The sequence below is a fragment of the Calidris pugnax genome, unplaced genomic scaffold (genome assembly GCF_001431845.1).
Source record: "Calidris pugnax isolate Ruff unplaced genomic scaffold, ASM143184v1 scaffold39, whole genome shotgun sequence".
Taxonomy (NCBI): domain Eukaryota; kingdom Metazoa; phylum Chordata; class Aves; order Charadriiformes; family Scolopacidae; genus Calidris; species Calidris pugnax.
In genome coordinates, this window is record NW_015090828.1 from 4709690 (window position 1) to 4736600 (window position 26911).

The following is a 26911-nucleotide window of genomic DNA, read 5'->3' on the forward strand; positions in this document are numbered from 1 at the left end:
ACAAAAGTCCATTAGTGCAGCAGTAGCTTTCTGGTTTAGTTTTGGCATTTTCTTTTACAATTGTTTTTGTTTTATTTTTAACCAGGAGCGCTAACCTTGCTATTCACATATGTAAGTAGCATTATATAGGACTGGAAGGGACCTCTGGAGAGTATTCAGTCCAACTCTAAGACAAGACCAAGTTCATCTACTTCACCCCTGAGAAATATTTGTATAACTTCATCTTAAAGCCTTCCATAAAGATTCCTCCAGCCTCCAAAGCAAAAAATTAAGCGTTGGGCCTCAGACTGTACTCTTAATTCCAACTGAGCCCTTACCAACACTGAAGAGAAAGGAGTAATTGCCTGCCTTACTAATGCAACCCATGAAATCTGCCTCCTGCTCATCAGCATTGCTTTGCAAACTCCTGTTCAGTTCAAGATGACTCCTACCGCTTTTCTGACTGACTAGTTACCATTGACGTTGTACTGCAGTTCAAGATGACTCCTAATGCTTTTCTGCATAGAGCTGACTGACTAGTTACCATTGACGTTGTACTGCGTGTTTGATTTTGCTTTCCTCCGTGTAGGGATTTGCATGTGATAAAATATTTTGAATCATGTCAAACAGGAAAGATATATATCAGAAGCAAATATGGCTCTGAAAGTCAATGTCGTTTCTAATGTACAGTCAGTTACTCTGTGATAGCTGCTGGAATGACAGCAGAAAGATTTCATTTCCATTTGGTAGGTGTTATGTATTTTGTTTCTAACAAATACTAATAACTGCAGTAGATACTCATTATTGGTTAACCAGGAAGCTACTGATTTCCTGTTGTCCTCAGTAGACACGTGAAGGTGAATATATTTATATTCCAGAGCATAGGGAATTTTGTGCATTTTTGGTACAGTAATTTTGGATTTTGTGGCATTCAGGAGAAGTCTGTGAGACAAAATTTTGTGCAATTATTGGTACAGTAATTTTGGGGTTTGTGGCATTCAGGAGAAGTCTGTGAGACAGGATATATACTGATCAGCAGTGTCTTCTCATTGACTACAATTAGCTAAAGTAGTTTTCTGTACTGACATAGTCTTCCATTAATATAAAAACTTGAACTCAATGTTATATTCAGCTTTGTGATACCAACCTGGGGGCAGAAACTGCGCCCAATATGTAGTACTATTTTAAATGTGGTTGAAAGAAATTTTCAATACTTGAAGAAGCTATGTGAGATCGCTTAGGACTTGCCTGAATTTCTTGATAAGTGATCTCCGTGCATGGAGCTTTTGTTCTGTTGATGGGTGTGAAAACACCCTGTGTATGTTCAGATGGGGGTGTTAACTTCAGCTTCAGACAGCTGCAGTGATTCTAAATAGGAACAGGATGGGTCACAATAATTTATCAACAGACTTGTTTTCAGTCCCCTGTTCTAAGCTGAAGAACCCCTTTGTGCAACAGCGTAATAACCAGCGGGCAGATGACTTTGACTCTCTCACTCTCAGGGGCACATGAATAAGACCTAATGAAAATAGGAGGGAGACAAAGAGTGATAGCTACTTCATGCTGCTGGCAAAGATAGTCCTTTCTAACACTCCATACATCTGTAACAGTCCGCATCTACAGCGCACTGGACAGGGCCAACAACTGTAAACAACGTTATCAGAAGACAATGTGGGCTGTATGCATGTTTATTCCAGATAAATTAACACAGGCCTGTTCACTGGAGCAGAGAAAATAAAGCAATTCTTTGTCACTCTGCAAAAACCTGATTTGAAAAGAGCAGTTTTAACCAAGAATGTTTGGAAATTGAATGTTAGTGGTGATGAAAGGCTGATCTTCCACTGTCTTCTTTCACTTTCATCCTTGTTGCCTAGACATATTTAGACAGTCTCTAAATATGCTGCTTATGGGAAATGCAAAGGAATGTAGAAAGATGTAGATCCAGTCCAAATTTTTGGTTATGGTGTCTTCATAGTCTCTAACAGAGACATTGAGTTCCCTGAAATGATGTTTGCTGTTTTGCTCAAAAAAAAGATGGTCTTTTACCAATGCTCAAAACCTGCATCCAATAGTAAGACAAATAGACTGAGTAAACCCCTCCCTACCAAAATAAAACATTTTTTAAATGCTGTGTTTGGTGTCGTAGAAAAACTCCAGCTGAATGCACCAAAATTAATGGGATGTCTGCCTGATAGGTCTCATTAGCTGCTAGTAGGAATAGACACAAAACACCCAGTATAAATTAGAAAATGTAGGTGCAAGAATAGCTCAATTTTACAAAATATAGCTGGAATAGATGTGCAATGCAACAACAGCCTTAAAGGAAATCTTTACTGTATTACCATGAAAATCGTGTCCCCACTTCTACAAGTCTTGGTTTTATTTTTTACATCATTTTATCCCTGCACTTTCCAAACAAACAATAATATCTAATTAGGAGACATACTGGGAAAAGAAATCCTGTAGAAGGTAGTGTTGAGGTTTGATGCTTTTAAAACACTCCCAACCACGTGATTGGCGTGGTTGGGTGTATTCCTCACAGGTGCCACATGACTCACTTTAGGAGTAAATCCTGAGACCTACAGCTTGTGCTCCTCTGAACACCCGCTCCACACCCATCCCACAGATTGAAGCACTGAAAAGTATTATTTAAGGCATTTTGAAAGCTACGGTTCTAATAATGTCCTTATACAAATAACTCCTAAGATTTATCCTGGAAAAATATATGGTGCCCTCATCACTCACGTACGTAAAAGGAGAATGTGAAACTGAATCACACATGAGGTAATGATTGAGATATGGAGAGTTTCATATGGGAGAAGACCAGACAGGCTTTATTTGTTCAATCTAGGAAAAAGCAAGAGGATCTGTGATCGCTTTCAATTAGATGAATCAGAAAGAAACACCATGGAAGACTATTCTAGTTCAAATAAAAAGCTGTCATGAAGAAAACTAGGTATAAAGTAGTCATAAATCTGAAATAGACATACAATCATAATTTCTAATGTTCATAAAAAAAATTAAGTTGGGCAAATAATAAGTTTTAAATGAAGTGTTTATCAGCTGTGGAACAAAGGGCGTAATGGGGTAAAACTCAATGGCTATTCTTTGTTTTGGAAAACTTGAAACCTTTTTTTCTTTCTTTTAAGGAATAGTAGGTGCAGCAGTTTTTGTGTGCTTGAAAAGCATTCATTGCTTGTTGAAGAACCTGTTTTAAATGAAGTATTTATCAGCTGTGGAACAAAGGGCATAATGGGGTAAAACTCGATGGCTATTCTTTGTTTAGGAAAACTTGAAACCTTTTTTTTTTTTTTCTTTTAAGGAATAGTAGGTGCAGCAGCAGTTTTTGTGTGTTTGAAAAGCATTCATTGCTTGTTGAAGAACCTTTTATGCTCAAGGGACCAATCTACTTAACATGAATAGGTTTGCATGGTACAGCCTTTGGTTGTGTTACGGTTCACACTGAATAACAACCTTGCCAGTCTTTGAAATACGTGGGAAAACTTCCACTGGCTGTACTTACAGTAGCCCTTCGCTGTCAATTTGGCAACAGAGCATCCATCCCTGCCGACTTCCCAGCCTCGGCCGCCTTTCACAAGGCGCTCGGAGCAGGCAGACATGCAAGGGCTGCTGTGACCGTGCCCACAACCTGGCAAACAATTCAAGTAAACAACCTGTTAGGCGCTTTTTCCCCCTGTTTATTGTGAATTATCTGTGAACAGATGGTTATAATTAATTAATTCAGCTCTCAGAATTACTTCATAAATGCTTTTATACCAAAAAATTGCAGTCTGAAGCAGTTGCTTTGACTTTGTCTTGACTGTTCATCCCAATGAGATGAGCCCCCTCTCTGCTTCCTGGTTAGGGAGACCAGAGGACTAGGACGGGATGTTGCAATTTATAGCCCAAAGGTAGAAGAGCTGAATGTCAAAAGCATCGTGGTCCCCATTTCCAGCTTTTTGGGAAAGAGTGTCCTATAGCAAGTTGGACTGAAGCCTCAGTGTAAAGCCAAGTTATGCACAGATTGAAAAGCTGTAGTAGTTATGCTAAAATCAACTGAAAAAATCAGCTACACAAGTAAGCATATGTTATCTTTTGATACTGTCTTTTAGACTATTGTAAGTTTTAACTTCATTTCATTCAATTAATACATATTGCTGTTGTTTCTAGCAAATATTTCAAAAGTGAACTACATTTACTTTAAAGTATGATTTTATTACTCTTACTTCAAGTTCTTTTTTAATTGGAATGCTTTTCCATAACAGAGGAAGGAAAACTATTTAGCTTGCTATCTTCTAGTCGTCCCTTGGAAATTTAAACTAGTGTATTCTGAATAGATACTCAGAAAATGAGTACTCGAAGTACACCTCTAAAAGATTATCGTCAGGTTGCCAGGGATCACACTGCTAATTACTTCTCTTTTGCTATCAAAGCTGTATCTGAAAATTGAGCAATGTCTTTACAGGTGTGTTTTTTTCCCCCCACCCTATAACTGAAGGAAAATACACCGTAGTTTGTGAAAGGCAATTAGCGCACAGGGAATCCCCCCCACCTTATAACTGAAGGAAAATACATCATAATTTGTGAAAGGCAATTAGCGCACAGGGAATCGCCTTTCCCTGTGTTAGTCCAGTGCTCAGAACAGTTATGCACCTGAGCGCTGCTGTAGCAGACGTGAGTGGCAATGGTGTGATAAGTAGCTTATTAAAATGGCAGTCGACACCGTATGAATAATTCCCTTCTTATTTGTCTCCAGTCACTGCAGGACTGGAGATGCAGGAACTTCTTTGTAAAGGCGAACTTGCCTGGATGCAAGGCGGGGAGGAGAGGTTTGGGCTGCAGTGGGGATCTGGCAGTGGCTGCCCCACAGCCCCCAGCACCGCTCTGCAGCCAGCCCTTGCAGCTGGCAAGGACCAGCCTGCCCCCGAGGTGATCTGCTGTCTCGGGTGTTTTGGTGACACGAGTGCCTGGACGGGAAGTGCTTCTGAATGTGATCTTGGGTCAGCCTGCTTCTGCCTCAGCTCCTGCGTTTGTGTGTGTGTAACAAACGTCATTGCAGATGAAAGAGAATTATATGTGATTTCGTGCTGGCCTCTGGGAACAGTTTGCTGACATCTGATTTGTAAAAGCGAGGAAAAAGATTGGGGTAGCTTGCTGTAAATCATGTCAGGAGATAAACCTAGTTTACACCCACCTTGCCTAGACAAAGATGAAGACCTTTTTCTGTGGAGCTCTGCATATCTCCATGCTGTCCCGTGCTCAGTGTGGTGGCCCAAGGGCTGCCCTTTCTCATGAGGGTCTGGCCAGCGCTGGAACAGCCTCGCGGCTGTGCACTGTGCCAGCAGCACCCTGCCTGCTGCCACTGCAGCCACACCAGCAACCCACGGCTGCTCGTCTTGCCACGGGCATGCTCCTAGAAGCCAGGCTGGTGAAAATGTAATTATAACTTCACAGTACAGTAAGGTCTTCTGCTTGTTTCACTTGCTTCACTACATGAGTTGGGTATCACGCTTCTTACCACTGTGGTTAAACTGGCAAAGGTAGGGATGGGAGCAGGAACTGTCAAAGTGGTGGGATTAAGAGATAGCCTCCCCCCCGAATCTAGCTTGGTTCTGGTGGAGGCTCAGCACAGCATTTGACCTGCATCTTGTAATAGTGAGTACATCTGGGGAGACCTAGGCGGAAAAAATGTTTTGTCAATTGTTATGTTCCTCATTTGTATAAAAACTATCGGGACACAAGAGCCGAGCTGTAAAGAGAGCCTGACTCTACCCAGAGGTTAGGCTAGTTTTGGAAGAAATGGGAGACCTTCCTTCAGCTGCTGCTTGACATCTTTGCTTAGCAGGACATCCTGACATCCAGGATTTGGCAGGACCCTGGCTGCAGCCGCCCAGCCCCACACACTCTCTCTGCTGAGTAGCTGCCCACTGCAATGGGGCAGCCCCTGCACTCACCCCGAAATGCCGGATAATCTCATGGTTCTCAGAGCACACACAGCAAATGCAAAGACTGAGGCCATGCAGCCTGGGAAGCTTCTGAACTGCAGTTTACCTGAAATAGATATATTTTAGTTTGGGGGAACTGGCACTTACCTATTGATTATAGTTCACAAGCACATACTTTCTTTGCCATAATGAAGCTACGGATGCATGCTGTTTGATTTAAAGTTTGAAAAAAGCAATTGGCTCTGCAGCCTAAATCCGTATTTCCACAGAAATTAAGCACCTTTCCCGTCGGAGTTCTTCAAAAGGGCCTAATGGCATCATTTCCCCAAAGTTACACAACATTAACTTTGTATGTTTTTTCCAGAAATGAGGGGAAATTATGTGAACATCTAATGCGATTAATTGATATAAATATGCCTTATGGCAATAAAGAAAACCAAATAATGTTCTTCCTTAATATAATGAATCAGTTTAGAAATTGTAAAGCAATAAATGTATCAGACTGAGTTTAACAGCACACACTAGAAAAAATGATGCTGTTAGAGCCCCGGTTCTAGAAATGTATGTATCTGAGATAGGAACAGAAAAAGAGAAAACTCAACTATAAATAGAGAAAACCGTTTCATGCCTGACATGTTTCATGCCTGATAATTAAGAAATCAATAACAATATTATATGATATGCCAGACTCAGCTGCTTTTGACATTTCTGGGACCTGAACCTCTAGACTTTTATGTAAACACAGGATTTTATTCATATGAGCATTATCATTGTTGTCAGGGAGACAGTCACTCGTCTACCGTTGCCACACGGAGCATTTTAATCATCCCCTCTCCAGTCAGAATTCCAGCTTTTCAAATAGCAGACAAAGGTTCCTTTTCTCACTTGCTTTGCATCTAGATATCGCAGTTAGACAAGTCCTGCATCAGGTCATGTGCGATGAAGGGAAAAAGTCATTCTCAGAGAGAAGAGAGGCACCTATTATTAGTGTTCCCAAGACACACTGTTGTAAGACAAAAAAATTGATTTTTTTTTTTTTCATTCTTAATGCGTTCTGTGCCGATGCCTGCTATTTTTGTTGTTAGCTTTTCACATTTGCTTGACTGTTTTGTTACTTTTTTATTAAAGCAACAACCATCTCACACAAAAAAACCACTTTTAAGTCTCTTGTAGCTGAATTCAATGGAAACTGCCAGAGACCAGGATGCCACAGAATTGTAGGAACCCTGGCTGCTGCTCATGTGTTTTTAGTAGTACTGAATAATTTATATTTTGAGAGGGAAAATGTGCAGTCTTTGTCACCTTTTTATATCTCTATTTTGTATAAATTTAAATTTCTCAATGAGACAGTGTGGAACTGCCAGAAACACAATAGGGATTGTGCAATAATTTCAACCCCCATAATTTAAAATTTGCGTCTGTCAATGCAGAATAATTGCTTCTCCAAAGACTAGCACAATTCGCCTGCAAGCTCAGCCTCTTAACCCAACTGCTGACTCCCAAAGGCATCTGGGCTGTGATGCAGGCTTTGCGTAATTCAGGGCTAAAATAAACACACCAAAAAATACTCCAAAGTGGTTGGATTCACGTGTCCCTCTGCACTGTGTTAATGCTACAACCGTGGCCTGTCATAAAACTGTGCAGAGCCATCAGGTGGTATCTCCCCCAGGTTTGTGTGCCTGTGTCAGGGCCGTGCTGGCTGGTTTCAGCAGGCTGAGCAGGGATGTGACCACCCGGCGTAGGCCAGGAATTAGGATGTCTTAGCGAGAATTGTGTTACCAAAACACGAGTGAGGGATGGTCTCTGTGTATTGACTGTCATACCTGAACTCCTGCTAACCCACAAAAGAGATACGAATCTTTTTTCTAAGTCTGAATAAATAACTGATGGGCTCCTGGTGAATGGAAATGGGAAATTCGGTGTATATTGGTTTTTGAAGCTTGTTTTCCTAGTGGCCCCTGGCAAGTCAGATACATCCTGTCTCCTACCTCTGTCTGTAAAGACTATTTATTACTTACCCTGTGGGCACATTACAAAGGTTCTTTAGCTAATACTTGCAAAATGCTTTGAATGGGAGATATGTTGGACAAGATCTCGTTTCTTTCTAAACTCTTTCTGAGGTAGCTATAAGCAGGTCTTGGAATGTGGTTTTTTTTTTCAGAGCTATACAGTTACAACAAACCACTAGTTTGTGAGGCAGCATTTTACAGTTTGGGGGTTTGTGGTTTTTTTTTTTTTTTTTTTGCTTTTCTGCCCTGAGTTATTTGAAGAATTTCTCCAGGGAGAGGGCAAAGCAGGGAAAATTGAGAGGCTCACAGGAAAAGCTTACCAAAACAGTAAGGAAACTGGGCTAAACTCTGGTATCAACATCAATATTTCTTTTTAACATTGTACTGGAAAGGAGAAATGCCAAGAATAAGTTATTTAATTTTTCCTTTGGAGGTGAATCTAAGAGAAAATGGTTTACTGCCACCAAAACCTATAAACTGAATGATCTAAACTTACATACAAAGTTGCTGTGTAGACCATACCAAAGAGACAGACTTGGCTTAAATACTTAGCTGGATCCTGGGGAATTGAAATAGAAATTATAAATTATAAAAATAATCCAACTGCCTAATAAGAAGTGCTTATCCCTTCTCGCCTACCTATGATGCAACAAATTGGTGCCACAAGTAATACCTGATCATTATAATCTGCACAAATCTATTAAGGGATTAACAGTAGATGACACTTTTTTTTTTCCCTAGACAGTAGATTTCCCGTAAAATAAGGGTCAGAAAAAAACATTTGTGCATTACCAAAGTTGTCTCCATGTTTAGTTTGGATTTGATGAGCAGATTCTTTGGGAAAACATATATAGTCAGGGGTAGGGACTGAGACTATACAAATAAAATGAATTTTTATCATTCTTTAGAGAACCATTTAAATGAAAGGCAAGAAAAGATCTGATAAGGAATGAAAACTTAATGTTCCATTTCAGGTGGAACAAAACATTTCGAATTACCTCACCAGGCAAACACCAAAACTGAAGGGAAAAAATATCACTTTGCTCTACTTCTTATTCTTCTATGCCAACCTGCTTCTAGAAGTAAAATTTTCTTCATGTGGCACTCTGGCATAACTTTTGCACAGTATCCATTTTGATTAGCACCTCTGGGCAAACTCATGCAAGCTCTTGCAAATCCTTTCTTGGGCTACCCATACTGCACATGTAACCAACTGCCATTCAGGTTTGCTCATATGATGCCTCCTGTGGAAATAAACAGATAAATTATTTACCGTGCAGGCAAGATGATACTGAATACTGTGGCAGTTAAATATTGTAGTTACACTAAGTTCCCATGAACAGGACATAACTTATTCATAGTCAAGAAGTGCAGGAACTCTTTCACAAGCTAGATTTTTTTTGTCAGTCATGATGATTTTCCATGTGTTCTGTATGATAGGAAGTCCTCTTTTAAAGGGGACAGTAAATTATTTACCATGCAGGAACTATGATACTAAATGGTACAGCAAATAAACCATGTAGCTACAGTGAATTCACATGAGCATGAGGTGACATTCGTGAACCATTTATTTAGCCTGGCTTCCATGCTAAGCTGGTTATCTCCGGCAGCCCACATATGCTTTTCAGCTGTGAAACAGAGCTGTCTTCTGGAGAGCAGGCACAGGTCAGCCCTTTGAAATCTTCTACACCTTCACAGCTGTCCAATAAACAAGGCATTCTTGCTTGTGTAAATCTACAAGCGATATCTAAGTCACTATGGTGCCTCTAGATAGTGCTCTGCCTTTTTAATTTACTGTCATCTGGGGCCAGACCCTGCCTCTGGTAGGCAGAGACTTAATCATCTCTCTGCAAGGTGGTATATGTGCTGCCGAGTGACGGGTGCAGGACATGGTGCTCTCAAGGGTTGTTTTGAGGTGGAATTGCACCCTGCAGCTCATATACAGCACACTGTGTACATGGTACAGTCTGCCATAGTCACTGATATAACATGACATATCGTTAACTAGAATTTCTCTTTAGAAAGGAAAAGAGAAAAATACCAGCAAAGATAGCAGATGGCATCTTGAATACTGAAGTAGGGGCACTCAAGTGCTCATCCACTATAACAGCAGAATATTTATTTTGAACACTAGACTCCCTTTGGAAGACTGGAAGGGCTTGTTGTCTTAAAAAATTATTCTCCTTTGTTTTATACAGAAGGGTTTTGAGGCGTCTGTGATAATTATTGTGGTTTCTGTGCCATGTTCTAGGCTACCTGTAGCCTGGTTCAAGAAGGAAACTCTCCCTGTTGCAGTCCCTCAGGCTGTGCTTTTGTCCTTTAATAGGGGAAGAACATGAAATATTAGTGGTCACAAAATTTTTAAAGAATGAAACAAGGAGGAGAATTCACTTTCTGCTTCCTCATGCCTGTCCTTAGAGATTCTTGGATGCTTGTCTCGGTTTTGAGGACTTTAGCATCTCCTGCCTCTAGTCAGCAGTGCAGTGCGTTTTCTTCGGAGGCCCAGAATCCTGTCTTTCACACACAGGTGCAAGCGGTGGCACAGTGAAGCAGAGCAACTTGCCCTGAGCAGCACAGCTTGTGCCTATCTCTGGTGACTGGACAAACCTCCTTTCCTTCTGCAGTGCTGCCAAAGAAAAGGACTTGCCATCCTCTTTATAATTTAACATATCTATAGCAGCACAAGCAGCAGTGTGAATGCAAATTGGAGAACATTTACCTGCAGAGAGTTAAAATCTGCTCATCCGATTAATTCATGTAAGCCTATATATAAATGTGTTTATTGTAGATAAATTAGCTATCGTCAGCAATTTATTCTGCATACTTCTTATTAGCTATGTTAATTCCCTTAACTCACCCCACCACATTTCTCCTCCTTACTTCAGTTCTGTTGTGATCCTCTCCGCACTGGTTTGAGTAAGTTTTACATCATGACTCCTGTGTTAAAATATTTTCAAGAAACAGCCCTATGCTTACTCTTGCTTGTGTAGTATTTCTCTCTTACAGCATGGAGGGTTTGTGTTTTGTTTTAACTTCACAGACCCTCTTGCAAACACAGTGGTTTATGGTTTTGCCTTATTGCACCCCATGATTTCTGGAAACAGATGTATTTGCTTGCTTGTCACCTACTTTGATACAATAAGACTGCCACTTGATTAAAGCCTACACTGAAGCCACGAGTCCAGCCACGAGTCCAGCCCTGTGTCAAGAAGGACTGTGCAGTCCTTTCTAGGATGCAGAAGGAAGACCTTTGTCTTGCTGAATATTTATAAGAGGTGATGTCATTTCAAGTAGAATAGAAGACTATGACAAACAATGTTGAAGCCATTTAGTAAAAAGTGCTAAGAAAGCACCCCACACCATGCAGTACACTTAGAGAAATACCGTTTCTTTTCCTGTTTTGGAAGTTGTACGCTGATTTTGGAAATGCACTTGTTGTTCCGTTTTTGAATGAATGCCTTGTGCAAGCAGATTTTCCCAGCAGCTTTCTGAGGAACTATATGTTGCTCATTCACCCTTAGGTGCTCCCCCATCTCAGCTGTGGGATGCCAGAGATGTTCAGGTGCCAGATGTTCAGAGAGTGACTCTGAACCTGGGAGATGAAAATTCCATTTTGACTGTGAGGCTGCTCCTTGCCTCCTATTTCTCAGGGAGCTCGCTAAAGACTGGCGGTATGGAGTTGTTGGCTAAGTGCTATACTGTCAAAATCTAATTACTGTAACCAGTGAGAGCTAAACTGTGGCTCTCCCCACAGATGACAGGCTGCTGGGGAGAAGGTCACCCTGGCAACGCCGCTTGCAGGTACTGCCACAGCAACCTGCTGAGGATGGCTGATGAGAGCTCATCAGGGAGCTCTTGCAGAGCAGCAATGGGTTTTTGCAAAAGCAACTGTAGCTTTGGCTCTCTCAGGCTATTTCCAGCAGCTGAGTGAGAAACCCAGAGAGGCAAAGGAAATCCTCCTTTCCTTAAGACTGTCAGACCCTCAAGGGCTAGGAAAGGAGAGGAGGGTTAGTGATAACCATTGATTTTCCAGAGAGTGTTGTTTCTGTGATGACCTGTTGCTTTACTCCTTCAGTAAAAGCCATGACATATTCAAAATGCCATGAAAAGTATTTTAGTTCACAGCTATTAGAAATTTTCTGCCGATTTAGCCAGAAACCAAAATCTTCATCCAGTGGGAAGAGAGTGTTAAAGCATAATGGGAGTCTGAGCCTCAGCTGGGACACAGCTGCCTGGGGATGAGGCAACCCAGCACCTCACAGTAGTTTGGTGCATGGCCAAAGTGAAATGCTCAGCCAGTGCCACCATAGCAGCATGTGCAAGTCTCTTGGGCTTTCTGTTCAATACCTGTCTGATCCTTATGAACTGTAGTTTGGAATTTTATAACTATTTCAGAATTTTTGTTTTGCTTTTCTGTTCTTTTACAGCCACATAGGTGTTTGTCTCACATTTTTGCAGGTAGGACATGAGGTTTCTAATGTCCTCTGCATGGGAGAAGGGGACTATTTCATAGTCATGAACCATACAACAAACTGTTTTCTAATCAGATAAATTTTATCCTTTTGGTTAAAGTTTGGCCCTTCTGTAGTGCAAAGCTGTTAACAGTGATCATGCCCTCAAGGACATTAGACAGTCTCTCAGCCGAGATGAGCTTTGGCTATTTCTCTAGAAACAAGAATTAAACTAATACAGACTCTCAGCATCAGAGCAGGACATCTGCATATCTGCTATTTCAAAAGCACCTTCAGCTTCAGAGGAGAGACCACAGATGGACACTTCAAGGAAAATCCATGCTGTGGCGCACAGCCCTCTGCCTCCTTCAGATCTTCTTTGTCGGGAATCTGCCACTCCTTCAAGTCTGCTCTTACAGTAACAATGCCATTAGAAAAAGCTGGAGTGTCAATTCATATTGGCAAAATATTCCCATGGAAAAAAAAACCCAACCCAAGAAAACAAACAAAGCCAATCATTCCTCTGCCTGTGAGGTGCATGTCCCATCTGCTGCCCGAGTGAGCAGGTGAGGTGAGGAAAAGGCAGGGCTGAAGGTAAATTTTCACAGGTAGCGTTGCCCGTGCTTAGCTGGCAGATGCAGGTTTAAAATCTCTTGCTGTGTTTAATTTACAAAACTCTCTGTTAATATTAGCCCCAAATGCTTTTAATGGAATTGCTTGAACTTCAGCTTCTCAGGCTGTTATCTGTCTGTAGAAATGCAGCTTGAGAGATAATTTTCCAACACTTGAGACAAAACCTCCTGGCTTGATTCTAATACGTAGTTCTAAGCAAAACAGGAGATACTGTACTAACAGCTCTGATATATCTAGTCCTTCATTTAAATACCTGCAGATGTAGATTATGAATGACAAGTGGCATATTTTAATGAGTTTGCAAGGTAGAACTAAGGAGCATTTGGGTAAACTGGAAGTTATTGCATGCATAAAAAGCATGAGAAGATGAATCAAAAAGGATTTTTTAAATAAGATCAAACCCAATATATGCCAGAGGCTTTCTGACTTCACCGAGGAAATATATTTTCATCAAGTAGTGAATTGCCACATCTCTTCATAAAAGGCTAGGTTTCTACTCTAATTTTAATCAGACCTACAGCAGCAAACTATTTGCCGTGTTCATGTTTAGAAAGGGTGTAGTCCAGTAGTTAAACATTACACAGGAACATACTCTTGATGATACCTTTATAATTATTCCTCAGAAAGCATAGCTTTCAGTAGCTGAATATTTATCTAGACAAGGGTATGCACAGACCCCAGCAGAGTAAGTCTCTTCTGTCATGATAAAAAAGATAATAAATCCATTATGCGCTTTGATTCATGGGCAGAGTGGGAAAGTTCCAAAGGAGGCACAAAGCACCGCAACAATTTAAATTGAGAGCATTGCTTGGCAGGCTCCAGTTTTTACCAACAACGTGAGCTAGTGAGTTAGAGCAATTAGTAGCTCTGCAAGGATGTCCTCATCTTTAATGAATCTCTGATAGCTGCCGCTTCTCCCAAGACCTCATTAAGGCCTTGCAGATTTGGAGCTAGGAAGAGATTAGCTTTTTGGACTGGAGTTTTTGCGAGTGCTTGCCAGATGACCATCCAGTCACACCCCACTAAAACAAGTTACCATTCACAGACAGAGTTAACAAAACAGAGCGGGGGGGTGCCACCAGCACACTGCAGAGAACTGCTTACAGGCCACGTAAGAAGACAGAAGAGCAGTGATATCTAGGGGCAGGCATTTACCAATACACTGTCAAGCGATGTGCAAAACCCAATTTCTTCCCCTTGTGGGTGCAGTGCAAATTTATTTGTGTTACTAGCATAGCTTTATTTTACTCTAGTGTAATAAGAGGCCTTGGCAAAAAGTCCTTTTCTGCTGTCCATCAGGAAACTAGCCTGAGAGCAGGAGTCTGTTCCTGTTCCGTGCGATGACTGCTGGCTTGTCATGCCTGCAGCTTGTGAAAGGCAATAAGCCTTTTCTGGTCATGGTAATTCTTCAGACAGCATCAGGGCTGGAGGAGGTGGGGATACAAGACACCCTGCCTGAAGTTTTTCATGTCAGTTTGAAAAGTGTCCAGTTAAATTTGAAAAACTAAGGGTGAAAAATTTCTGCAACATCCAAAAGTAACAACAGGCCTTGAAAATAACCTATGAAGCTTGTTGTTTCAGAGAGTGGCTGTAGGCCATAGAGAAGAGTGATATTTCAATTGGTCACTGACTTCAAAAGAAAATACACTTTGAGTAGTGCCAATTACAGCATAGAAATTTCATCTCAGTTTTTAATCAGAGCATATATTAAAGAAAAAAAACACACATGTTTTTCACTTTGTCTTCTGTCTAATATGTAAATAATGTTTGGTAAAACTCGGGGTTTAAAAATTGGATTAGATGTCTGCCTGTTCCAGCACATGTATTTTTGCAGAACCCTATTTCTCAAACCTTCCGATTTGTTACTTTGGCACGAGTGCTTCACATTTTTGCTCTACCTTTCTGTTCTGAATTGTGGTTTCTCAGCTAAAATACAGGCAACGCAGCAGGGTGACAAATACACAAGAGCCTCTTTGCTGCAGCTTTCTGTGACGTACATGAGTAGAAAACTTGATTTACTTGACCAGGCATGCAGTTGTTTGTTGATGTCCTTTTTTCATGATTCCTGGCTTAGGGCAAAGTGCTGATACACTGTTTTCTGACCCAATGTCTAGGATGCTTCCTATAGTATTCCCATGTCTTCTTTCTTTGCCAATGTGCTTTGTTTACACACGTTTTAGGCAATATCATTTTAACTCTCCCTTGCTTCCTTTGGCAGTGTTTTACTTTAGAACTTCTCCTGCAGGCTGCATCATAAATCTTGCATAAGGTGCCTATACCTTTCTCATCATGGCTTTTAATGAGTTCAGCAAGTCTGCAGTCACAGTCACCAGTCTTGTTGTGTTCGCTCACTGCTTTTTCCGCCTCAGTGCAGATGCTGGTTCCTGTTCATTGTTAGCTACAATAAAAATACTTTATTATCTGTCCACTATAATGTTTTTAGTACAGGTGTTCCACTCTTTCTTCGCCTTTTTTTCTCCATTTAATGCTGTCAGTTTAGCCACTGGTGATTATCCCATGGCCTGGCTTGATGACATCATCCTTGTCTGCAAGCCTGATGGGAGCTCTCTGATTATATCAAGTGTTCTGAAATAATTTCCCAGTTGATGCGGTCTCAGGAAAAACATGCAATTCATGGCGTGCTTTGTGTGTGCCCCTGCTACCTGTTTCCTCTGAAAATGAAGTAATTTTGGTGCATATTTTTTGCTCTTAAGCACAAAGCTGCTTTCAAACACAAAAGCACCCTCAATGCTTCACTTGTACTCACCAGGCAGCAGTATATCAAAGCTTGCACCAATTTTTGCGAAACATCCCTTTTTTCTGGTGTTCAGTGAGTTCCTGAGCTGCTGGGGTGTATTGCAGGAAAGCTGGACTGTTGACAATAATTAACAAGTCATTTTAGGCTGGCAATTGACAGTGTAAAGAAGCTGCCTGTGCAATACCTTTTAAATGCAAACCTGCTTTCTCCAGGCTGTGAAGTGGTTTCCACTCTCCAGTGTTGACCTTGGGAGCACAGGGGCAAAGCTGGTGCTCAAAGCAGAATTATGGAGTTGTGTGTTACGACACCATTGCCTGGTGATCAAAATACTCCTCCTGCATGTGAGCGGTGAGGCCTTGGCAACTGCCAGCATGGTAACAAGAAAAGTATCGGAAAGATGTCAGTTTTATCAATCCATTGGGATTGCCAAGGCTATTGTTTTTAATAGGACTATTTTCTTTGTAAGGGCCTCAGCACCTAGGTAAGTCTTGTATTTGTTTCTCTTCTCAATCTCATGTTTATCAGGTATTTCCATACGCTTAGTGTCACTTGGCACTGAGAACTAAAGGTGGCAATTACAGGCAAAACTTACATAGCTAATAGATAGTAAAGCATGTTGTCTCCTGGTCTTACCTTTACGCACTGATCTGAGCCTCCTCCTCCTCTTCGTGTCAGCTCTTCTCTACTGTCACCATTTTCTTTGTTGAGCTTCCAGATTAACCTTCTTGAAAACGGAGTTTTCTTGTGTTGTATGTAAAGCTGTAGCAACACATTTGTATAATCTGTCAGTTGAAACAAGGAATAAAAATAGAAATAGTCACACAATCTATTAGTCATTCCTAAAACAAACCACACATCATAGGGCAGCATAGTAGGAGAAAAATTCCCTGGACTGTGGAGGGTTCTGGTTTAGCAGTTTTCCCATTGCACTTCCCCTGTGAAAAAAGCACTGAGCGGAGGCGGGTGGGAGAGCGGTAGAAGCGGAGTGGGCTGCTGCACTGCCAGGGAGGGCTGTGCTGCTCCCCTCCCAGCTTCAGCTTGTGCAGTGAATTCTGTCTTTTCCCCAACATAAATAACCAGGAGACCCAGTTCTAGCTGCTACAATTGACACACACATGGATTTCTTCCAGAAAAATAGTTAAACTCTAGTGTAATCTAATATGACTTTCAAACTATCGTAAGCGGCTTATTCTTTTTCTTCTATGACAGTGCTTCTAAGTCATACGGATTTTACAGATAGGATTTGAAGCCATAATGAATGGAGCAATCTGTACTAAGGTAACTGGAACTATTTAATTTGCCAAGTTTATCAAAATCCTTTGGTCTGCACAGAATGCAGATAATATTTAGTGAAAAATAGGAACCTGTAAGGGGATGGTTCTGAATTAGTTTTCTGATGATGCGTTAACTGGAATATTATAGAGACCTTTGCTTGTATTAATTAAATTGGCGAGTAAGAACAGATTAGTTCTGATTCAAATGCATTACTGCTGCAAAGTCCATCAGAAGATAATGGTGGACAACCTTTTGTGGATCATAAATAAAATGGGAGTACATGACTCAGTTTCCAAAGTCCCTCTCTGAAATGAGGTGAAAAAAAAAATCAGGGCTTATGGGAGAAGGTCAGTTTAAGCCGTAAACTCTTATGTCGAAGTTCTTAGGCACCCAAAGTGAAGCGTTATTAAAGTTCTTAATTGTAAAGCCAAATTGTCCATTTCAAAATTTCTGGCTCTTTGTACACAGTAGCTGCCATTTTGAGCCTAATTTCTAAGGAGGAAGGGAGTTAGTTGGTGGGCCAGAAATCAGTCTTTACACAGAAGCTGGTGGCCATGACCTGATTACATCAGTAATGGATAGAAAGAGGACTGGTTCCAACCACTGTTGTCTATGGTGGCTGATTCCCAAGGTCTGCTTTATCAGAGCTGAAGAAAAATGAGAACAAATATGATGGGTCTATGTACGTGTACACACACACACACACACAGAAAAATGTAAAAGAAATCTCAAAGATCTGAGATTTTTCTAAATGGCCAAAAAGCCGATATCCCTTGACAATGTGAAAATATTGTTTTGGCTGAAAGTGTATCCTACTTTAGGAGAAAACAAAGTAAGGAATTAGAAATATAGAATGTAAAAAGGGGAGGGGAAATGAAACAGCATAAAAGTTTTGAAATGCAAAAGAGGAGCAGAAAAGATCAAGAATATCACCATCATTCTGCATGAGCAGGGAATTTGCATAGTGACATTCCAAAAAATGGACTAGTTCTTGTTTTGTAGAGAAAGGCAAGAAAAATCTTAGGAAGAAAATTTCTGACAGATAGAACTGAAGAATAAGAGTGTAATTAATGTGGTCAGACAAACCTGATTCCAGCCTCTGAGGTAAATTTACTTTTTGACTGAGATGTATATTTTTATCACTTAGCATTGGAACATCAAACCTGTAAAGTGCACTTCAGTGAATGATGAACAGGCTAAATGGTAGGCGCAGCTTCTCAATAATCTGAGAGTAAGCATGAAAAATGGGAGATAACGCAGTGACTGGTAGAATATTAAATAACGGGGTATCAGAGATATCTGAGCCACTTCTTAAACTGATGAACTGATTCATTTAAAGAATATACACCTTTAGGAACAAGGATTGCCAGCTACATGTATGGAAATGGGTGCTGTGCCTATTTCAGAGTATGACAGGAAACTAAGACAATATTCCATGTGCAACTCTCTCTATATATTCAGCACTGGGGAAAAAAATCCAAAGATGGCTAAAGTAGGCATAATAAATAGGAAAAATGATGATACTGTTTTCTGTACCTTTGGTAAATTGGTATTGCAGAAGATGATCTGTTCATGGTTAAAAAAGGAGAAAAGAAAAAAAAAAAAAAAAGCAGCAGCTAGAAAACAGCAGTGTGTGGTAAAAATTCCCAAATCATTTGAGGGTTAGAGATAATGCCTTCCATGGAGAGGCTTAAGGAGCTCAATCTGTTTAGTTTGTCAGGAAGAGGCTTGAGGGGCGACTTGATTACAACATATAAATAGTTTAATGGGTTCTAACGGGCTCTTTAATGTAGTGGAGAAAGGCATAAGGAGGATCACCAGCTGGAAGCTGCAGCCGGATGAGTGCAAATAGTAAGACAGGAGTGTTTAACAGAGACAGAGATTTATAATTGGAACAATATATCAAAGAAAGTGATATATTTTGCTGAAGCACCAGTTCCTTTACTGACTGTCTTTCAGCATAATGTGCTTTAGTCTGACAAAAAGTCACTGGATTCAGTTCTGGAGCATTTAATAAGCAGATCTGGCTACAAGATTTGTTTGTTTCCCTTCTGGCCCTCTATTTACATCTTTCTAGAATAGATACTCTTGTATATTGAGTAAAGAAGAGTAGAAACTTCACTATTTATGTATAATGGTGAACTCCAGCACATGCTGTTACTGTATAATAAGTTGAACTGACTGAATTATGGTTTTAGTTTCTGGAAAAAAATTTGTAAAGTTAAAGAAATTTCTGAAGCTTCCTTTAAATATGCTTTTGATAAATTCCTTCTCCCTCTCCTCAAAAGAGTGTATCTTCTGACAATGTATACTTTGGTTTTTGTAAAAAGTATTTTCAGAGCGAAGACATTGAAGAGGGTTTTGAGTGATGCATTGAAGAATCTCAGACAGCTCCTGATGCACGTGTGCCATCTGGCAAAAGATACTTGTAGTATATTAGTTCTCACATCTCAATTTGGGGATTTGTATCTTCTGAAAGGCCCTACCTTTTCAACCCCACAGCCAGGTTACCAAAGTCATGTGTGCTTTTGCAGAGCAGCTGCACTGAATTAGCAATACTGTAGGTTTTCTAGTCCTGACCACAATAAACCATCCATTGCACTGAGACTGTTTTTACAGTCCCGGACCCATTCACTGTCTACTGCAGAAACTGGCAAGGCAGGCAATAATTCATGATAATTGTGATAAATTTCTGTGTCAATATTTTAAAATAAGTGGTGTCAAACAATGTGCTACATCTTACATGAACCACACATGGTGCATGCAGCCGGGGAGCTGTACCTTGCCGCAGCTGGGAGCTCTCTACTGGTGCCTGCAGTCCCTTCCCCTCCCTGGCCTTCGCTATCTCTCAGGAGCATTACAGCACTGCAGTGCGCAGGCTTCACATCACAGTAAATGCTAACTGTTTCTACCTACGCTGTGAAAAGAGAATGCCTGCCACCATAAATACATTGAAAAATTATTCATCTGAACCAGCAATGCTGAGGTCAAAGGCTCCACATCCCTGTCCTGAGTTAGTTTGACACAAAACGCGTTTGCCAAAGCACACATGTGAATATGGGGAGGGTCAGTCCACAAGTTGAAGTCAATCCAAAAGTGAATTTTGTTTCTGTTCAGAAAAGCATGAAAGCCATTTTTGTAAACATGACATATATTAATTTCCCAGCCATTCATCTCACCCAAATTTGAAGCCAAAATCCGCCCCCAGATGTGAACATGCAAACACTGTTCCTGGATAAACCAGTGTCAGAGACACATGTGCTTAAAGGCTGAAATGGATCTTTTCTAAATAGTCTTGGGGTGTGCTCCTGAAACTTGTTAGTGTTTCATTGCAAGGCTCGCTTTGATAGATGGAGATTAGCCTGTTTGTGAAGCACAGTACTGAACTTGCTAAGACTGATTAGGGTATTTAAATAAACACTGAAGAGTGTACAGCTTTATGGAGTTTGAATATTGTGCAGACTCTTCGTGCTAAGGAAATTAATGGAGAATAGTTAGCTTGTGCACAAAAATGTATGTTAAAGCAAATATAGGTCCATAAAGTAAATGTTTACGGAGGTTGCAGGAAAAATCTGGAAATAATATCTTGCCCTGCAGAACAGATTCGTGGCAAAACTGTGCAGCAAAGTGATCTATTTAATCTGATTTATGAGTACTTTTCTTCTTTAAAAAAGCAATCAAACAAACTCTGTGAATGTGATTAGAATCAAAACAAATGCTAAAAGGGCAAATATTTATATGGGCGTCAAGTCAGAATTTTAGCTGTGATGAGGCCAAAATGAACACAGTCCAAGAGCCAGAAATCTCTGATTGTATTTAGAACAATAGTTTTAAACAAAATAATCTGATCTATTTACTGTATAAAAACCCACAGGGTATATCAGTGCCAACATTTTATGCTTGAAGAGACAGTGTGCTTTCACAGTGCTAAATAATGGGGAGTTTTTCAGAAACATCCTAATAGTGAAAATGAGGACACAGAACTGTCCCTCTGCAGGCAGAGGAAGGAACTCAGCAGTGTTTATGATGAATCAACCACAGATGAACTCTATAAACCGAGCAGCTATAGCTGTGTTTGCGAGATCAGTATATGGCTCCCTGCGGCATTAGGCACCTCTCACGTGCAATCACATCTTTAGATGAAAGATTTTGAGGATGTGGTAGAGTTCTTTAGTTCTTCCTGTGCACAATCTTTCTCTTTCTTGGACCACGACCGTGGAGTGATACAGCATGCGGTGCAGAGAAGTGACTGAGGTGCAGCTGTTAAAGTACAAATACTCAAAGCAGGAAACCCAGTTTTGTCAGCAAAGTAGCTAAACATTGGTTTGAACCTGGTTGAACCCACAAAGAACACTGATGCTGAGTGGTGATCCTTCTCCTTTTAATCTTCGTTAGGTTAGGGGCTGTCAGTTTTGGGACTTCCCCCAGCACATGAGTCTGCCTTGGCGAAGGCGCAAGAGGAGATTCTGGGCTCTTTCACCTTCAAGTGCAGCCCTGACAGCCCCTGCAGCTGTCCCCTCTCTCTCCAGCTGCAAAGTAGCATCTCTGGCTGAGCTCCCACAGCTTTAAACACATCTATGATATGTGTTTGTTTAAGCTTCTCTTTAAACACCACACCATTTCTTTCCTGAGTAATTTCTCAAGAGCTTTGCTATCCTTACTGTTAGAAATATTTTTTTATTTTTTTATTTTTTTTTTTTGGTGAAGTGTGGAAGAAATAGGTGAAATTGAGGAAAGTGGTCAAAGGTGACTTCTGACATAATTTTTCTCTTAGTGTATTCACAGCTTGTTTGATATGACAACACAGACATATCATTCCAGGATGTGGGGATCACTCCCTAACAATCTCAGGCCAGCAAAAAAAGGCGGTTTCAGAGCAGTAATACAGTCTATCCTTGGCTCAGGCTTCCTGACCTGTGTCTGAACCATTACAAATCAAAACTCTCATGTGCCTGATGCACAGACACATAATAAACCACAAATAGCAACATGGAGGAGTTTTCTTACTGTCTGGGCAAAAAAAAATGCCACAATGCCCTCAGTGGTTTGGGACTTTTTTCTTAGTTCTGCCTCATGATAAAGGCCTCGTACATTAAAACTGACACATAAGTCTGAGGTAACTTTTCATCCACAGTTTTCTTCTTGTAGACTATGGCAGCATTTTCAGGCTGAGCAGTGATGTCTTGCCAGAAAAGCAGCCAAAGGTAGGCTTTATGCTTTCATGGCTTGTCTGTTCCTATTTTCAACCAGTTGCTTGAGACTGAAATAAAAATACTGACCACCCAACTTGAATGTTTCTGGGACTGGTGTGCCTTTAAAAAATAACACTAAGAGCACTTTATGTAAACCACAGAGTTTAATAACTGCTTTTTTTTTTTTTCAACCACAACGTATAAAATGTTTTGACCTCACAGTATCCTCTACCAGCATCTGGTTTCATCATCCAAATTATCTCATATTATTTTTGGAAAAGACATAAAAAAGAAGACATTTTAAGCACAGAACAGAAAAGGCTGAGAGTGCCCTACAGGTAACTTCAGGTCTCAATTATTTTTTTGGGTCTGCTCAAGCTCAGCAGATTGTTCTTATGTGCAACATGGTGCCAGGATATACTGTTCCACGCAGTTCTTCTATAAACTGTGTGCAGGGAGAGGTGGTTAAAAAAAGTCTTACGGTTAGCTGAGTATCGGTGTGCCCTCAGTGGGCAGATAGCACCAAGGACATCACTGCATGCCAGGCAATGCCAGTTTGCACACTGTGGTCCCCTTCTCCCTTCCTGAGTGCCTCCAGGAGCTGCAGAGCAGTGGGGCTAACATCTGCCACGCACATGCTTTTCCCCCCAAGCAGTAGAGTGTGTGCAGGAGGAAGTGTTGAGGGTTTATATGTAAAATATCTTGACAAGTAAAATTTAAGATGATGAGGTTGCTAGGAAGCTCTTGGCAAAGCCCATGTGAGTGCTGGGGGCAGAGCTGGCAGTGTGTGTGTTGGGAGGACTCGCTGCAGGGCTCCTTGCGGGCTGGAGTGTCATCCCTGTGTCTGTGAGCTCTCCTGTCCCACTGCAGAGAAGGGTTTCCAGGCAGAGGGGTAGGCCGTTGATGCGCTATGATAGAGAAGCTTGTATATATTGGTAGCTGAAGGGTCCTGGTAACACTGCTGAGCATGTTAAATGTCTTTCAAACCCTTCAGGATAAGAGATATAAATGTAGTAGACTGGTGTGGAAAAATTCTTATCTGTGCTTACTGTGTAGGTCTAATTCTTCTCCCTTAGTGCCAGTGAGAACTCTGATTCCAGTAGGAATGGGCCAGGACACTTTATTTTTGAGGACAGCATTTCTTTGTGATACATAGTGCTAGTGGAATAAAACTGCGTTGACCTGCTCTTTTCGAGAAAAAAAACAGTATGTTTTACCTTTATTCATTTGCTCTGAAAATACTTTTGCTTGACCTTTGCGAGGCACAATAACTGAAACCTCCCAAGTACTTCTGCCTTTGTACTAATTTTTGCCCTTGATGTGGACTTGGATGTGGGTGATTCCCTTTGGGCTCGCACACTGTGACTGTCCTTACGCAGCAGCTGGGATTCTTTCAGCTACCAACTTTTCTTTCCCCTTTCTTAGCTATGAGGTTTGTGTATCCTTTTGTCTCTATCCTGTCACAACAGCACAGAGCCGAGGTCAGATTTTACATCTCAATGCTTTCCTCAAACAACTGGATACTGTTTTCCCTCCCAATTCCACAAATTGGTACAATAAGCTTTATCAAGCACTATATAACGATTGCCTTTTAAATAGCAAAATGGTTTTTTCTGGCTCCTGTAAGTGTTGCTCCTGGTGACTCCAAGGTCTGTGCAGTCGGTTCCCCTGCCAGGCCCGCTCCTGGTGGGATGCTTTCGCAGCCAGCAGTGGGGATGCGTGCGAACAGACATGTGCTGCTTTCCAAGGCAAGCACCCATTCGTTACTGCGAGCTGCTCGCCCTCTCCTCTCCACGGGAGCTCTTCCCCATTGAATTTTTGAACCACCAAAGCAAATCGAATTCGTGTAGCTCTACAAAATGGAAACCAGCATTTAGGCTGCATGAAGGAAGTGTTCCAGCTTCAGCACAGTTGCCCAGGGAAGCAAAGCCAACACAGAAACAGATTGTCCTGGATGACTAAAGAATAAGGGCCTGTTAGACGAGTTATATCTCTCAAGTTTGCAGTATCTTTCTTGTGTCATCTCTTAGGCATGACTGCCTATGTAAGATGATAAATTTTTGCAAGATTTTTCCTGTTTGACTGTGCTGAAATCTGCAGGTCCTGCTAATATGGTTTCCAGAACTGGTGAGAGAGTGGGAACCAGTGCCAGAAATAATAGCCCTAAGTTTATAAAGGCCATACATACCTCCAGTCTTGTGACAAAGGAGTGTGCCAGTTCTTACAAATGGAACTCCTCTAGACCTCTCTACTTCTCAGGCTTCCCACACACCACCTCCCCCAAGGCAAAGCACGTATGTGCTACCCCACAAGCCAAGTAGTTCCTCTAAGTACATCAGGCCCTACGTGGGGGCACAGTCAGTAGCCACAGAGAGGAGAGGGGGATCTCGGAGCCCCAACAGGGCCTGGCAGGCAGGGTATCCATGGGCTCCCAGAGTAGCTCTTTTCCTTCCCCAAGAGCCCAAGCAGCAGAAGTGGCTGAGCAGAGGAGGAGAGGAGCAGCAGCAGTGCACCCAGCAGCCAACAGCAAGTCCGGCAGCAGTGCTGGCAGAGGTGGGGAGGGAGGATTCGTACAAGCACACTCTAGTCCTGACAGGTTGAGTTTGGTGAGAAATGGAGGCAGGAAATAAAAAAACATTTCTCTTTAAGCCTGCAAATAATACTTGAAGAAATTGATTAATCTGTTACTGTTGAAAGTAGTTATTAAAAATGTTGCCATGAAACTAGCTACGCTTTGGTGTACTTTTCAAACCTACCACCTCCCTAAAATGAGTTTAGAATGACCACACCTGCCCTCAGGAATGCTGTGTAACTGGAGTCAAAGTTCAAAATAAATCCTAACCAGAAGCATTTCCACAGCCAAGGTGAACTGTGTATTGCAGTAAAAAATACTTCTTAGCTGATCTTTGGTGGATTTCTTTTCCAATAATCCATTAGCTCACATCTTGTTGCATTTCAAGTCTGTCTTCTTCAGAACAATGTCCTTAAACTTGAGAGGACAGCACTGATTCAAGTGCGCTTATCTAAAATGCCTTCATCTTTCACGCAAAGATGCTTACAAGCTTATACAACAGCAGTGAGTCATTCACACAGGACCATGTTTTTATTCACATAGCAAAAGTAAAACTGGTGCTCTCTGCTCCCAGCTCCAGCATTGCTAATATGCAGGACATACATAATAGACGTGCTTTATGCCCAGGTAAAAATGAATTATTAGCAGGTGATGACAACTCCACAGCGGACAATCATTCTGTCATTCATTAGTATTAACTTATTTCTCATGTTTGTTTCCCTTGTTTCCAAGTGGAAATAAATGTGAATGATATTTCTGTACTTGGGAGTGGGAAAGTGGGGCTGCAACTGGGAGTAGGAAAGGTCAAAGGTGCTAGAAGCAAAAGCCCCTCTCATAGGTTAGAGGTGCTAGATTGTGTGTTTGTTCTTTATCCGTAATACTTTGTTAATTAATCCTGTTAAGGATAGCATATGATTTATACAAGCTTTAACAAGTGAGTATCGGTCTATCTTTTTCACTGAGGGCATGATTCGGCAAGTCCTTCTTACATTTGCCTGACTGTAAGAATGCACTAATCTCATGGAAATTAGCTGTAATGCGTCGCTGAAGTGAGGTATTGGGGCTGGGTCAAACCTGTGAAAATGAACAAAGTTGTTTTTAAGTAAAATCAACAGCTTTCACTGCAACTGGGGTTCTTCTGTATTTGGGTGTATAAGCGTCAGGTATGTAGCCGAGGTCACCCATCTAGGTGGAGCTGGTCACTGGAGAGGATTCCAAGAGGAGGATGGAGTGAGGCGCCTGTCCTGCTGCATTGACTGTAGAGGGAGCCTAGGTAGTTGTTAAACTAAATCTCTAATGTGTACATGTCTATACATGGCCAGTGAGGTGCGTCCTACCTAATTCCTCACTCTGGCGATCAGCACATCAGTTGTATAATCAGAGCATATTGTTTAAAAATAAAGGAACCAAAAAAAAGCCCTAGAAGAAAAAGGCACACAAAGCAAAGGTTATATGGCAGAACAGTATGTGGCCTTTGTTTTTTAACCAGGTCTTTCTTGGTTTCAACTGATGATCAACACCACAGGATAAATTAGCTTTTAATTTAAAATTATTTTTAAATATCTAGAAATAGCACATCATGTTTAAGTCCAGTAAGCAACCGTGTTATAAAACCCTTGAAAGCAGGGACATTCACATTTAATGATTTTTGCAGGGCACTAACTTATTTCATTGTGTTCAATGGATATAGGACAAACTTGAAGACAACATAAAAGAAATGTGTCCTACGCCCATATAGTTGGTTAATCACCTTCCTGGAATTATTCTGGGTTTGTACTGAATGACGTTTGGACCTACAGATCCACTGTGCGTTATAGCAGATTGACTGCAGACAAAACAGAAAATATGCGTGCTAAAATTTGATACACAAATCAATAAGTCATGTGTCCCTTTAAATATAATGAAAGTAAAGGCTCATATTGATCTACTTCAACTCTGATTAGAGTTGCATGGTATTCTCTTTGGAAAAAAAGCAGAATAGCTGCTGCTAAGTGAATTGTAGGCATCAGATATTACATAGCTACCTCCCAGTGTATTCAGACAGAGGAGCCAAAACAAGCAGAGAGCCATAGGACTTTACCACCTTCTATAAAATGG